This window comes from Hesperophylax consimilis, chromosome 18, assembly GCF_061612785.1.
Source record: "Hesperophylax consimilis isolate HC1 chromosome 18, BYU_Hcon_1.0, whole genome shotgun sequence".
In the NCBI taxonomy this organism is placed as follows: Eukaryota; Metazoa; Arthropoda; class Insecta; order Trichoptera; family Limnephilidae; genus Hesperophylax; species Hesperophylax consimilis.
Genome location: NC_142853.1, coordinates 1,979,810 through 1,997,121, shown reverse-complemented (window position 1 = coordinate 1,997,121; position 17,312 = coordinate 1,979,810).

Sequence of the window (17,312 nt, the reverse complement as noted above, 5' to 3'; positions counted from 1 at the left end):
TCGATTGTTAGCACCCAAATGAATAATTCGTTGTCAAGAGTAGATATAAAAAATATTATTTTTTAATGTTAAACTAATGTTTATAAGACAAGGTTTCTTTATGTATAGTGCAATAATAAGTCGCCTGAAATATGGTTATAATAATTTGTTATCTTTTGCGCTATGCATAAAAAAACCTTGCCTTATAAACATTAGTTTATCATTAAAAAATAATAATATTTGACACAAGTCAAAATATTTCACCACCAAATGTAGATATAATATTTCTCGACGCCATCTAGTGGGAAATTTAGCACTAACAAAGCCTTTCCTACAAAAATAAAGTTAGTTGTTTACAGGTGAAAAAATATAATAAGCAGTAATTGTTGATTGAAGTTCTAGTACATATTGACTTATTTGGGGGGGTTGGGAATAAGCCAACGTAGCTCAGTGGTCCAGAGCACTTGACCGGACATCAGAAGGTGCGGGTTCAGTTCCAGGAGATATTTTCGATTTGTAGAGATATTTCAGGCGACTAATAATTGCTCATAATAATTTATTAGATATAAACACGGTACTCAAATAAGTGTTTTTTGGTTATTTGGCATCATAACAAAACAAAGCGATATGAAGTTAATATGATAGGCAGGGTATCAAGGGTTGTACTTGACTTACTTCTAACCAGTGATTTGGAGCAAAAATACAGATGAAATTTTGGTTTTCGTTGACATATTGATGTTTTACTTCAACTCAAAACATTAAAAATAGTAGTTATCGGACAGTTGTGGACGGACTGAGAGATTGGACGGTTAATAAAATAAAAGCCAAAAAATTTTCCTTCATAATTCACACAAATTATATCGATTGTTTACCGAAGATTTTCAGCGCTATTAGAGAAAGTTAGATAGCGAACATAGCAACACATAAGTATGTGACATAAGTATAAGAAGGACAACTTAATAGCAGTGTTTCGTCTCATACAGTATTCCATGTTCATCGTATAGTGTAAGCGAGTAAGCGTTTCTTGTTGTCTCAGTCACGCCCGTGATGTAGAATGTAGTATTCGACGCAAATACGAAAACTCTTCCCGCTATCGTTTATTTCGTTCATAAGGACATATTATATGAATATCTAACTTTGTCATGCATGAACAACGTTTGAATTAAGAATTTCCTGGAAACATAAGAGTGTTTCTTACTTACCACATTTTATTTTGAGTTTGTGAGATAATAGTAATTCGAGATGTATTGTAACGTCCCGTCGTTGTCTAATCTAGTTTATTTGATATCGGTGGCACAATATGGTGGCATCAATGACATTACGAACATAAAGTGGCACTATATTTATTATAAAACAATAATAATAATGAACCTGCATGACCCCGTGCCATAAACTGAATTCTCCGGTACATAACAAATTTGCACAAGTGTTTTCAAAACTGAACAATTCAGGTCAAGCACCATGATTTACTTTAGTTCAGCGATAGCTTTGTAATAAATAAGTAATACAAATTAATAACCTTGTCATAAAAAATATTTGAAGATTTAAAAAAAAATGGGATTCAATTTGGGGGGCGGGTTTGGGTAAAGCCGCCGCGGGAACCATTTATTGGATAACCAACACCTCTGCCATAGGTCACTCCAAGTGGTTCGCAGCGTTTCGTGATTTAGCAGGGGTTCCTGGGTTCATCGGGTGAGGTGTTTTCAGGACGTGCCTGCCACCAGCTGGAAGCTGGTTTGGGGAGACTATTTGACTTCTTCAACTGGTCTATCGACAGTGGGAGGGATATATTAATATGTTCGTCACTCTTGGACACAGTGATTCCTGGATTCCTACCTAACCCTCGTACCTTTTTAAAAAGACCCCCACACAGCATCCCAAAATTTTTTATTATTATTTATTGAGTTAGTTTATACATTTGAATATAAACTAATATAAACAAGATCATATTTCATTTTGTAATTTTACATATTTTTACAATAAATATAACATTTCTTTTTAAATACATTCATTCTTCCTTCATTCTTCAGACTTTCAGGCATTTCATCATACATTTTTAGTCCTTTGTACATTAGGCAGTTCTGTGATTTTGTTTTTTTCATATGTGGCAATCTAATCCTATTTACATTTCTGGTTTCGTAATTATGAACATCTCTATTAAAAACAATTTCATCCTTAAAATATTTTGGCATTTGGTTGTTAATGATTTTATGTACAAAAATTAACACATTAAATAATAGTCTCTTTTTTATAGAAATCCAATTTAGCTGTTCTCTCATTTGATCTATGCTTGCGTATTTTCCTTTTCCTAGTATACATCTCATAGCTCTATTCTGTATAACATCTAGCTTGTTCAAGTTTCCTTCATTGGCCAAATACAACATAGTAGAGCAATAATCTAAATGTGGAGCAACTATAGTTTTATAAATCAGCTCTGTAGTGTTTCCATTTAGTTTATTTCTTAATCTTCTAAGAAAATTGACTTCTTTAGATACCTTCTTTAGCACATATTCAAAATTTGCTGCGAAAGTTAGTTTTGAATCTAGTATCACACCCAGGTACTTAATTTCATTTACTTTTTCAATTTTTTCGCCATTAATTGTCAATTTTAACTCTGTGTTATGCGTTTTGTTGCCTATTTCCATATATTTTGTTTTGTTGACATTCAGTTTTAATTTGTTTAATTTCAGCCATTTCGCTATATTTTGTAGGTCTTCATTTAATTTATTGATTGCATCTATGTACTCTTCACATGAAATATAGATTAATGTATCGTCTGCAAATAATCTAATTTTGCAATGTTTTATGGTTTTAATTATATCATTAATGTAAATAATGAATAGAATTGGACCTAATACCGACCCTTGTGGAACACCGAGGTTGTTTTCTATCGGTTCTGATTCTGAGCTTTCCACTTTTGTTACCTGTTTTCTTTCATGGAGATATTCTTTGAAAAGATTTAGAGCTACTTCAGAAAGACCTATATCTTCTAATTTTTCCAAAAGTTTTTTCCTTTCTATCGTTTCAAATGCTCTTTTAAAATCTAAAAATGTTGCAATGGTCATTTTTTTATTATCTGTTTCTTTCTTCCATGTATTAATCACAATGTTTATTGCAGCTTCACAAGAGTTATTATTACGGAATCCTGATTGTTCGTCACATAATATATGATGTTTTTCCAAATACTCAACGAGTTGTTTCTTTATTACAATTTCTAGTACCTGTTCGTATTTTGGTAACATATTTATAGGTCTAAATTCTTCACATTTTCTGGTATTAACAACTTTCGGAATCGGGATCACAATAGATGTTTTCCATGTGTTTGGAAATTTTCCACTTCTTAACGATTCATTTATAATGTTCAGTAGATGAGGTCCTATCACTGGCATTGCATCCCTTAAAACTGTAAAGCTTATTCCATCTGGACTCTCTTTTGATTTGGTGCTGTTTAGAATCTGTAAAAGATATGTTTCATCAATCTCTTTAAACACAAGTTTTTCTCGGTTTAGGGGAACATTTCTCACGCGGTTGTCTTCCTTCAGTATTGGTATACTCTGATGTAATTCCGTTATGCTGTTTACAAAATATTTGTTGAACCAGTTCTGTATGCTACCCTGTATCTGATGTGGAAATTCAATGTCATGTTTCATCCCTTTATCTTCAGTTTGCATTAATCCTTTTATGGTTTTCCACATTTTTTTAGTGTCTCCTTTTTCACAGATAATTTTATTTTTTAAGTAATCGTTCTTACAAACTTTCAGTTGTTTTGAGTATTTATTTCTTGCATTTTTGAATGCTTTCCAGTCTTGTGAGTTTCTTGAGATTTTTGCAATTTTGTACAGTCTATCTCTTTCATATTGTATTGATTGTAGTTCTATTTATTTATTTATTTATTTAATACATGTTACATTGTTTCGAAATTTACATAAAGTAGATATAATGAATCACCATACTAGGCGGCTGCCTGTTTCATGGTGACCAATTGAGTGTAATTACTTTGTATGAAATATGAAATCTAGTGTAAACATATGAAATAAGTAACTATAGATGAAGCTAAAATTTTGGAAAAATTGTAATAAAAAGTAGAAGATAGAAATTAGAAAGGAGAAATAAGTAAATTAGCATTATATTGTAAAAATGTACATAATTATATATATATAATTTTTAATATGTGTGCATGCAAGCACACATGTGTATATAGCAGCAGACATACCTATATACATATAACAACACATGTATACATACACCCATATGACGCATCCTCACGCATATAAACAATATATACACCTCTATCTGAGTACTTGGAATAGGCTACTAACACTATAACAATCGCACATCAAAAAATTCCCGAGCGCTTTCCTGAAACTGTCGTATTTGGCTATTGATTTTATTTCTAACGTTAAATTATTGAATATTTTTGGAGCAAGAAAGTTAAATTGTCTTTGTGCCATTGAGGTTTTTATTGGGGGAATAGTATAATTGGATTTGTTGGAATATCTTGTATTATGGGTCGATTCAAAAATATTTTTTTTCGTATGTTTGAATTTATAGTAGGAGGATATGTTTTTGACGTATAAGGATTTTATGTTGAGTACTTTGAAGTCGTTAAATAAGTCCTTCGTGGGGTGAATATAGTGTACTTTGTAAATAGTCCGCATTATCAATTTTTGAGCTTTAATTAATGGATCTAATATCGTGTTAGAGCATCCTCCCCAAACTACTATACCGTAAGATATAATTGATTGGCATAAAGAAAAGTATACCGTTTTTAGTGTATTTTTATTTAGAATATTTCGTAATGACCTGAAGATATATGCCAGTTTCCGTATACGGTTTGTAACATTTATTACGTGATCTTCCCATCGTAGTTTATTGTCAATTATTACACCCAAATATTTAATGGAATCTACTCGTTCTAGTGGATTGCACAGACAACTAGAGTTATCTCTACAAGAATGTATTTTTAGTGTACGATTGATTGAAGGCTGACTCGGAATATTAAGACTAAACGTTATATATTTCGTTTTAGTTATGTTTAGGGTGAGTAGATTATCATCCAACCACTGTTTAATAATTTGCAATGTTAGATCCGCTCTATGAAATGTTTCTTCCCATGTCTTACTTTTTAGTACTAGGGCAGTGTCATCGGCGAAAGTGATTATATTGCCATCAATAATAGATAGTTTACATAAGTCATTGATATAAATGAGAAAAAGTGTGGGACCGAGTACACTGCCCTGTGGCACACCAAAGTTAATGCTAGTTGAGTGGGATGGTTTATGCGATGGTAGCTTAACACATTGCTTTCTGTCTGTGAGGTACGATTTGAACCAATCAAATGCCTTATTCTTTATTCCGATTTTTTTGAGCTTGGCTAGAAGGATTGGATGAGATACTGTATCAAATGCCTTAGCTAAATCCAGAAATACTGCCAAACATTTATCACCTTTGTCTAAGGCTTGTGTTATATGTGATGTTAGTTCTAAAATAGCTGAATCTGTATTTAGTCCTTCTCTAAAGCCATACTGGTTTGACGAGAGTATGTTATATGTTGTAAGATGGTCGATAAGTCTTTTTTTTACTATTTTTTCAATAATTTTTGATAGTGATGATAATATAGAAATTGGTCTATAGTTTGTTATGTCAGTAGGATTTCCGGACTTAAAAATTGGTTGAACTAGGGCAAGTTTGAGTTTGTTTGGGAATTCACCTTTAGTGAGACTGAGGTTAATGATATGTACTAATGGATGGATTATAAAGGGTTCAACTGTTTTTAGTATGGTTGAGGAAATTTTGTCATGATTGCACGAATGAGAGGGCTTTAACTGTCTAATAGTTTGAGAAATTTCATCGTAGTTGGTCGGGTTTAAGGTGAGTATATTATCTGTTTCACTGGCACATTGATTGATAATGTCGGCAAGGGCATTTTCATCGGTTGATGTCTTATTTAAAATCTTTGATGCTAGATTTTTACCGATATTGCAAAAGTATTCATTTATGTGATTGGTCACAGTGTCTGGATGGTCATTTAGGGAGGTGTCTTGGCCGTTGATGTTTAATTTATTGATTGGTTGTACTGGGTGGTCAGTGTTAGATATTTCTTTGACGATATTCCAAATTTGTTTGTTATTATTACCGACTCTGGACAGTTTTTCTTTGTAGTAGTTTTCTTTTGTGGTTTTAATGATATTATTACATATATTTCTGTACTTTTTATAAAATATTTGGGCTTGAATGTCTGGATTATTGAGTAAGTTTTTGTGAAGCTTGTCCCGTTTTTTAATACAAAAAATTAGGCCATCTGTTATCCATGGTTTCAGTTTTTTATTTTTTGAATTATTCACATGGGATTCTTCAGTGACATCCTCAATATGTTGCAAGAGAGTTTCAGAGAAGGTATTAAAAGCAATGTCTACGTCTGTGGAGTTTAGAGTGGAGAGCCAATTTTCTAAAATAATTTTAGAAGTTAGTTTCTCGAGATTAATGTGTTTCTTTTTTATATTACTACGTGACGTTTCGGTAGTGGGTTTATTATGCATAAAACCAATTGCTATTGAGAAATGGTCCGTTATGGTTGATTGATATATAATTCCCTTTGCATTTTTTTTTGATCGTAGAAATATGTGATCAATACATGAGTTACTAGTATCAGTTACTCTAGTAGGAGCATTAATATAAGAAATAAGCCCGTGTTGAGTCATGAGATTTTTATAGTCGAGTGTTTGTGATGCTTTTGGTTTAAGTAAATCTATGTTAATGTCACCGATCACCATTAGCTCTTCATTTGGTGTACAGTTAAATAAGGCCAAGTCTAAGGATTTAAGGAAGGATGAAATATTTTGGTGTTTAGGTGACCTGTATAGTGCAAGAATTGTGGTTTGGATGGTTTTTATTTTAAGGCAGTTGGCATTATCAATGAATAATTCAGAGATAATCGGGTCCAGCTCAGATTTTACATAGACAATTACTCCATCTGACTGTGTCTTATTATTTTGTGTATTGAAAACTGTAAATCCTGTAATGTTTTTGTGAGTGTAATTTGATTTGATCCAACATTCAGTTAAAATAATTATGTCAAAAATATTATTCAAATCGGCAAGTGTTACAAGTAGGTCATTATAGTTCTTATCAATGCTTCGAATGTTTGTTGAGAATATTTTTAATCGTTTATAGGGTTTTAGAATATTTATGCACTTTGAGGCATCATTGGTTTCAGTAGAAATCACGTTACCGTGGTTTTCTATTTGTAGATTAATATCAATCATTTCGTTTGACTAGTACCACCTAATTGTATCACGAGCATGTATGAAGAGTATGAGAAAGTGTGATAAATAGATAAGAACAAGGTTAGTGAATAAAGATGTAATTAGAACAGAGTTAGAGCATTTCCAGTAACTTTCTTTCCAAGATAATAGTATTGAGGTAAATGTATTAAGTGTTGTCAAGAAACAACCGCAAATATTAATACTGGTGAGAAATATTCGTGTTAATAAAAGTGGTATTATTTGTTTATATGGTGATAATATCGAAAAATAGGGTAAAGCATTAGAATTTGTGACAGTAGTTATGTCAAAACTAGAGGAATCTGTTAAGGAAGGTATGAACACATTATTTTGGGTAAATACATTATTGATGGTGGTGTAAATCATATAAAAACATGTGAGTAGGACAATACGTATGGAATGATCTACTGTTTTCTTATAGAATATTAAAGAGGCTTTACTTTTTACCAAAATTAATAAACTATGGTAAGAGTAATTACAAGATAGATTAGCAATTTTTGCAATAGTTATGCTGTTACAAGAAAGTACGAATATGTTAATTTGAATGGTTAATAAATGGAAAATAGTTGTATGGATCATACAAAAACATGCTAGGAGAAAAATATTTACAGAAAGATCTATTTTTTTCTTAAATAATGTTAAAAAATGATGTGTTTGGATGATAAGAAGTAAAATATGGTAAAAATGTTTAACAACAATATTAGCAGTTATTATAAAAATTATGTTCGTACAAGAGAAATCTACTAAAGAAGGTAAGAATACATTATTTTGAGAATTTAAATTGTTAAGAGTGATACGAGACAAATAGAAACTTGCAAGGAAAATAATATTTACGGAATGAACAAATTTTTGCTTAAAGGGTACTGAAAAAACTCGAGTTTCAAACAAAAGAGATAAAATATAGTAAGAATAGTAAGTAGCAAGATTAGCAATTATTACAATAATCGTTCTGTTATAAGATAAAAATACTAAAGACAGTAAAAAGGCATTATTTTGGGTATATACTTTGTTACTAGAGATCCGGCACATATAAAAACTTACGAAAAAAAAGATATCAGCCGAATGATTATTATTATTATGCAGCACAGTAAAGAATGAAATACCTTTTATCAACCGTCACAGTGATTGACGTTTTTGTCGATCGAGATCAAGGAGATTTTTTATTGTGATGATTTTGGAGGTGTCTGTTTGTCTCAGCAGAATACGGCCCGAAGCCGTCCAGGAGTGTTTATAATCGTTTTCTTTGGAAAATTTTTTTGCTTGCGAAAGTAGATATTTTCCTTTTTGTGTCAGGTGTTCGGACACATAAATACGTTTGGCTTCTTGTGACAGTCCTAGGTCCGCTGTGTTTAGTTTATTTGTGGTGGTCGCAGTGGATTTTTTATATGCTTTAATTTTGTTTAGAAAATCATCACGTGATTTAATATTATTGAAAGACACTATTAATGATCTGGGATTCTTCTCAGACAGTTTCGGTCCTAGCCTATATATTTTCGTAATTTCAGATTGTAAGGGTAGTGCGGTATCTCCATAGTTAATAATTTTTGATATTTTTTTTAGTGTTTCAATATGATTTTCAGTGTTTGATTCTGGAATACCTCTTATATCGATATTGCATATTTGGTTAAGGTACTCCAGTCGGTCAATTTTGTCTTCTTGTTGGGATATGGTATTTTGTAGGATAGAATTACGCTTATTTAATTCCATCATATCAGTATTGACTGTTTTCTGTGATTGTTCAATGTCAATTATGCGTTTTTTTAATTCATCGTGTTGTTCCGATATGAATTGTATGGATTTAATAATTTCTTGATTTTGTAAGATAATCGATTCATATTTTTGGGCATATGAGTCTAGTTTTTTTTCAACAAATTCCATTATAGCCGTTTTAAAATTGGATAGTTCATTAATAAATAATTCTGAAGTAAGAAGCCCATTGCCATCTGTGGTTGTAATTGATAAACTATCTGTGCCTTTTGGCTGGACGGGTGCAGTTTTTGGTGATTCACTCATATGTTTACCTTGTTTGACGATAGATGGCAGTTCATCACTTAATAATAATATATCATTTTTTGTCGTCTGCTTCAGTTTATTTTTTGGATGTTGAATGCATTTTTTACACTTCCATTGTGTATTTCTTGCACTTCGACGGGAGGATTCCACAATTTCCGCACAGCCGAGATGATAATTGCTTTCACAGAGACAACAGCATACAAAGTCTGATGGGGTGTCAATATTTTGTTGACATATTATGCACTGAGTATTCATTTTGGATGTTGTTATAAGCGAAATCTATGTAAAAATGATTTTTAGATGATAACTTTCAATATAAGATGGTAATCACTTTAGTTGACACTTGTTTACTTTATAACGGCAGAGTTTTTTTTTCCGTAAAGATTGACACTTGGTGACAGTTTTGTACTTGGGGTAAAAACAGTAAAAAACGCAACTCCGTGAGATAAGAATACACAGGTGTGATGCGCGATCCTCAATTTATTATAAATTAAATGGTAGTAATCACTTAGTTGACACTTGTTTATTTTATAACGGCAGAGTTTTTTTTTCGAAAAGATTGACACTTGGTGACAGTTTTGTACTTGGGGTAAAACAGTAAAAAACGCAACTCCGTGAGATAAGAATACACAGGTGTGATGCGCGATCCTCAATTTATTATAAATTAAAACTTTAAACTTAGTACACTATTTTTTTGTTTGTTGATTTTGTATTTGTTTAATGTGGACATAGAGAGACGTCAACACTAGACTGGGTGGGTGAGTATTGTTGATATGTTATACCATTTATTTGTTCCTCTTATTTTAGTAGTTTGGATTGGTATTAACTGGTCGATTACTTCTTGAAGGTTATTTATTAATGATTTAGCCTTTAAAAGATGACAAGAGGGAAATTATTTTCATCCTGTGTGGGGTTAGCGTGAAAAAGTGCTTGCTGAGAGGAACGGTAGCGCGGCCTTTTTCTTACAAAACTTTTTCAAAAATTTAAAAAAGAAGTGCTACATTATTTATTTGTGTTTTTAATGGCCCATTAAACTATGGGCCATTAAATAAATCAAATCCTCTTGATTTTAGAGGTAACGTTGGCAATTATTTAGAGTTAATGGACAAGTGGTTTTCAAAAAAATTTTGCTTCATTTAGTATACGATTATAATTAATACAAAATGATAAGAATTACCGAGAAAGCAACTTAATATTTGTCATATATAAATAATTAATATATATACATATACCCAAAAAACGCCCTTTTAAGATGTTTTATTTTATTTTTCGTTATATTAACACAGTGCCTTTCTTGGAAAAGATAATTTTTTTAGTTTAAAAAATCATGAAAAAATTAATTTTTTAATCGCTAAATATCATAATTTAATAAAAAAATAAATACAATAGCGCATATCGTACTCGATATTATACAGTTTTTGATTGAAAAGAAAATAAATCCATATTCGGGAAGTGATCATCGGGTCTGGCCACGTTCTCATTGATCTGGTAAAATTTCATCATCGCGTTGACCGCGTTTTGAAAATATGAAAAACAATTCGAAAAAATAGTAAATGTACCGGAAGAACTGTTTAGGAAATATTGGCTTATTTAAAGAATTATACGTTTACAATTAATTGGAATAGAGCTTAAATATAATTTATGATTTTTTTAAATTATCAGACATATTTTTGATTTTTTTACAATCGTAAACCATATTTATAAAACCATTGAGTAAAAAATTGAAACCAAATGTACCTCGTACCCAATGTAAAATCTCCATGGACGTATAAAACAGTAATAAATTAATGAAATTTGACTGATATTTATTTCGTATATTATCAGCTGTAATCCGATCATCCGATCTCATATAAATGCGTATTTGTCCGCGTGTGTTTCTGTGATTATCACTAAAATATAATAGAATGTATTGTAATCGAAAACGAGTCAAATGTGAAAATGTTACATTAAAATTTTTGTGATATGTTCCAACCTTTTAATCTCATAGAATGGGATCTCTCAAAGATGTATTTTCAATAGCTTTCCTTAAGTCATAGGTAAAAATAATTACCATTAGCAACAAATAACTACTATAATACATATATAATATATTATACATCTACGACTTTCAAGTAAATAATATTTTCCTTTAGCAAACACAGATACGTGTTAATATAACAGTTGGATTAATTTATAAATGCAATTCATACCTTTGCGTATTTCTTGTTCCACGTGGAAGATATAATGTTCTATTGTATGTAGGTATGTAAGTAGGTACGCCATTATTATTGTAAAGGTAAAGTCACAAGGAGGAAATCCATAATAGGTTTTATTTTGGCTTTATAATAATTGGCTTTATAAACTTAAATAAATGTAAACTTTCGATTTCCCGAAAATTAATAAATAAATTATTATACTATTGTACAGTTTTATTGATGTATTATTGTATCATTGTATTTATTTATTTATTAACGAAATTACGTGAAATTTACAATACAATAACACGAAAATATATAAAAATATTTAAATTAGAGCCATAATCAAAGAAAAAAAAATTATAAAAATATTTAAATTAGCTGACTAGCTAGATTACTGCTGACAAACGACATAAGTCTGCTGACAAACTACATAAGTAGTTTAGCGGGTTTAAATGTGAATAAATAAAAAAAAGAGGAAAGACTGCCATAATCAAAGAAAAAAAAATTATAAAAAAATTTAAATTAGAGGAAAGACTGCCATAATCAAAGAAAAAAAATAAAAATATTTAAATTAGAGGAAAGACTGCCATAATCAAAGAAAAAAAAATTATAAAAAAATTTAAATTAGAGGAAAGACTGCCATTATCAAAGAAAAAAAAAATATTTAAATTAGAGGAAAGACTGCCATAATCAAAGAAAAAAAAAATTAAATTAGAGGAAAGACTGCCATAATCAAAGAAAAAAAATTGAAGTGACAAGTCAAGTCAAGACTTCGCTTGAACTCAAAATATTTATATAATTGTATCATTGTGTCATTGCATAATTGAATCACTGTCTCATTGTATTATTGTAAGATTGAATGCTGTTGAAATAAGATCCCTGAGGCGTATGTGTGATAAAACCATGTATGATCGTGTGAGGAATGAGGAGATCCGCAAAGAATGTAAGGCTGATGTAAGCGTAATGAATAAGATTAAGAAAGGAACGCTTTTATGGTTTGGGCATGTAGAGCGAACGAGCGAACAAAGGAGTGTAAGAAGGATATATGATGCAAATGCGAATGGTAGCAGAAGTCAGGGACGCCCGAGGAAGACATGACACGATCAAGTGAATCAGATACTCGAGTCGGGCCATGTCAAGAGGTCAGAATAATAGAAGAGTATGTATGAGAGTATGTATGAATGTGAATGAGGCAAGGAGTATGTGCCAAGACCTATGGTTTAGCGGTCCGTCCTCTCTGCCTACCCCTATGGAGAAACGGCGTGATGGTTAGTTAGTTAGTTATTATTGTTGTATTGTATTATATATTGTATTACTGTATAATTGTATTATTGAATAATTGTATCGTTGTTCTTTGTGCATACTCTAGAGATGTGCTGTCATAAGATACACGGAGAAAGCTAACTGATATAAAATATTGCTTATTTATTAAAAATCTGTTTTTCGTATTCCGGTTAAAAACGTAACTGCAGGCCTTTAACGAATGAGTGGACAGGTTTCATAACAAACCATCAGTAAAACACGAATGTGTTATGAGGATGTCGTAACACGTGTTCATACAAATTCTAATATTTTCGAATTTCATCATTATATTTATTAGGATAAACGGAGCTGCATGAACACGTGTTCCGAAACATATTGTGAATGGCCTGCCATCAAGTTTTTAACAGGATTTTGATAAGTCAGCAATTCTCATTTTTCTCCGCGTAGGAGGGTGTTGGGCCAGTGCCCGAATGTCTAACCCTTTTCCCGGCCCTGCTCCGCAGAACATGATGGTAGTAGGTACTTGTGAGTCGTGTGCAAGTCAAGTGTCGCCTCCCGCCGAGCGTTAGTACATAGGTACTTACAATGCAAGTTGTACGATAAGCGGACGATATTTTCTAATTATAAGTGATGTATCGCGCTGGTGACAGGCGGACCAATTACTCCAGTGATCTTCAACTGGGGGTACAAGAGATAATGCCAGCTAAAATTTTCTGTAGATATTCCAATACGGCCAAACCAAAGTATTTGCCAAATCAACCAATCACGCTTCGTCCCACGTCCATAATAGTGTCAGTGCTAGTTCTTACAGGGACATTCAGAATAATTTTCATTATGGCTTTTTTGGTTCTAATTAGTGATTTTAGGATATTGCCATCCGATAATACCGTTTTCTAACAGTGATTGGCAAAGAGCAACGTAGATCTTTTTTAAAGTCTTTTTCTACTAAGGACATTTTTTAAGAGCGTAGACGATTTATCGAGCACTTAGGCCATAAGTTCAGCAGGGTTGTTATTGGGTATGTGGCTATGTCTTCTGGTTTTACTGTATGTCTCCCAGGTATCTGAGCCTAGTTCCCACCAGGGGAGGACATTGGTACCATAGGTGAATTGGAGTCTCTCCATCCTCTTCACATTTCCTCCATCTATTGGTGTTTTCCACTCCCAATATCTGCATATGTCTCCTAAGATGGCAGTGTCCTGTTGGTTGTCCTACCAGTTTCCTCAGCGAGTTTCTGTCCATATCGAGTAGTTTCTTGGTTCGTCTAGGGTCTGGTCCTTTTATGAGCACTTTGGATTGTCTCATTCCAGGTGTCCTCTCCCATCCTTTGCGGTGCTGGGATTTGACCCACCTATCAATATGTAATTTTGTGTGGCAAGCTGCTACTCCTGCGGTCGCCTCGGGTCCTACAAGTGGTGCTTGAGCTGAGGACATTACTGATGGTTAAAAAATAAGTTTATTTAAAAAAAAATTTACTGTGAAATAGTTAATATGCTCAGCCAATTTGAAACTTTAACAATTTCAACACATAGATGAGTTATAATTGTCAACAAGTGATGGGAGCTATGATTTTTCACGTTTAGGTTTCATCCGAGTTGTTTAGATTTTATTGATTTTGATAATTATGAATTTGATATTATTTGCATTAAGTGGTGGTCTAGCCATGCTAAGGGTTTATAGAACATATACCATACATGCATATATTAACTGTAAAATAAATTGATATGTATAATGCAAAACTATTTAATCAAGTCAAATTTTTATTTTATTTGGTGGCATGTGAACAAAAAGTTTGATCAGCCCTGAATTTTACGACCCAAGACTGCTATCGTCATCAGCAGAGCAATGTCCCTCTCGCCCTCGATCATACAAGAGGACATTATATGATAATACGCTCAGCCTTCAAAACAATTCAATCATTATCTATAGTTTTTCACAATAAATCTAAATTGCATTTATTTTTATATTTATTTTTGTTTTATAAAAATGTGAATTTTCACGGGTCCCGTGATTTTTAATGGGTCTGTTTTCTGATTTTCTTAAAGAAAGCAAACGTTGATTCCGAATATCTACGTTTTATTTTATACAATCAATTAATGCAATTAATAAATCATAATATACATATATATATTTTCCTGAATTAACTACATAAAAATAAAAATACGTAACAGTATAATATAAACAGTTCTGATAAAATGGAACTGTTTAAATAGACAATAAGTTTTTTTTGGAATATTTTATAGGTTTACATTTACATGGAGTGGGAATTAATAATGAAAAAGAGAGAAATTTACGTTTTCATCTTACGTGACTTAACCCTTTCATCCCCGAGTTAATTCAAATAAACACGAAGTTTGTGATTTTTTTACCGTAACGGAAGCGATTTATAAAAGCCATGTTTTTGTCTTCTTATAGCTTGTAGTCTTTTCTGTGGCGAGTATTTTTTCCGTTCGGTTGAAATTCTTATTCCCGCCACAAAAACTATAAATATTTTGACATCTGCTGGTTTCATCGCATTTCTGCCGTCATTGATTACTTAATTAAAGGTGAGATATCAATATTTTCTACTCAAATTATGAATATTTAACGCATAAAGATGTGTTCTATAATAATAACATCAGTTCAATTCACTGTTCACAGCCATTTGCCATAACATCGTCAATGAATTTTAATGTTCATTCAAATTAACATTGGCAGGGACGCACATATTTGCGACTAGTATGGCTAATTTTTTCAATCATTATTGTCCTAGATTATTTTGTTTATTTCTGAATGAATTTTAGCTAAAATGTTATTTGTTTCAAATCAAATTTATCACTAAATTGTAAATGTGGATTTTTGACATGAAATAGTTATCTGTATTACTTTTGTGTTATGTTTATTCTACCTTACTATTTAAAAATACCCTCTGACGTCGAATGTTAAGCCAAATTAACGTAGAATAATTTCTAAAAAAATATATCAAATGTGGAAACAAGAATGCGGGTGTGAAAGGGTTAATCGCCTTGATCGGCGGATTCTGACGGAACTTAGATCGCTCCCTTACCGGTCGGTCGACGGTTGAGATGCGTGGAACCGCAAACTGTCACCACTGCGTTCAATAGATTATTTAAAAAATATTGAGGATTTTTGTAACAGTTGCTAATAATTTATTTGGGATTGGTTAATTCCATACCGACCCGTGTAGGAATAATCTCACCGACAAAACCGAGGGGTGTATGACGTCACATGTATCCCGCCAGCTATCGATCGTTTTGGACGAAATGAAACTTTTAAAATTATTTTGACTGGACATGAAAACGATGGGGAGAGGAAAACTTGTGAAGTATTCAAGTAAATATAAATAGTTTTATCAAGTCAGGGGATTAGGATCACAGCGGCCTAACTACAAAAACTGGTGTTGTGAGTTAAGCTTGGTTTCGGTAATACCATAATCATATTTATTAGTGACACGAAGCTCTGTCTCGTACATACAGCCATTTAAGAGATACGGTTGGGCATATCAGTTGGGCATAAAGTTGGGCATAAAGTTGGGCATATGAGTACTCGAATCGTTATTTGCGTTTATCTCAAAACTATGTTTTTGTCGATAGGCCCCTATGATCCTAAACCCCAGAAGTGTGTATGTATGCTCAAAACATAAATATGATTAATTACCACCACAAAAACCATCAAACAATGGGCGTTTTGCGAGAACTAATGAATTTTAATGAACGTTTGGGCAAGTACAAGTATGTTTGGCATTTCCTTTAGTTCCGACTCCTACGATAATAGTCTCCACTTTCTTACTGACCAATCCTCGCGTGTCAATTTATTAATATTGTTTGAAACTCGATTACAGCAGTAGGTTAGTAGAATACATGCAGCTATTTTTTTACATTATAAATTACACAGTGAACGAATTTAAACGATTTTTTATAATAATTTGAATGGCACGGTCAATCCTAGTAAATATAAGTGTATTTTTTGTATGTCCGTATGTTCGGACGTATGGAATCATGTCCTTGTTAGAGTTCATGATAGTCAAGGTCTCAATTTATTGTAATGATTTTCACAATAATATTAATCATATGGTTTTTTTCGTTGGGTCTACGTGATCTTTATTGCATTAATTTATAATATGTATTCAATTTATTCACGCTTCGTGGCTTAGTACTATGTTATTATTGGTCGTAATATTATTATGTATTAGCGCAGACTCGTGAAACATCACGGGTTGGTATGGAGATATAGTTGGTATATGGTCATAGAGGGGCTATTACGTTATAATATCTCGCCGAAATATGTACCACTATTATCACGAGAGTAACCGCGCGTCGGTAGTTTCCGGTCGTACGGCGTTGGGGCGTTGGGAGCGTTGGAGGTAGGGTTGAGTATCTCATACAAGATGCACTACCACATATATCCCATAAAATAAACGCAAAAGGTCCCGCCACCTTATTAAATGTATCGGTACCAACTTTTTTCTTTGTATTACTACAAATAAGGCGGTGAGGTGATTGGTGTATTGGCAGTACATCACTACATTTCGTGTATGCGATATTATTGAAAAAGCCCCGAAGTGGTGAAGTGGTGAGGTGGTGAGGTGGTGAGGTGG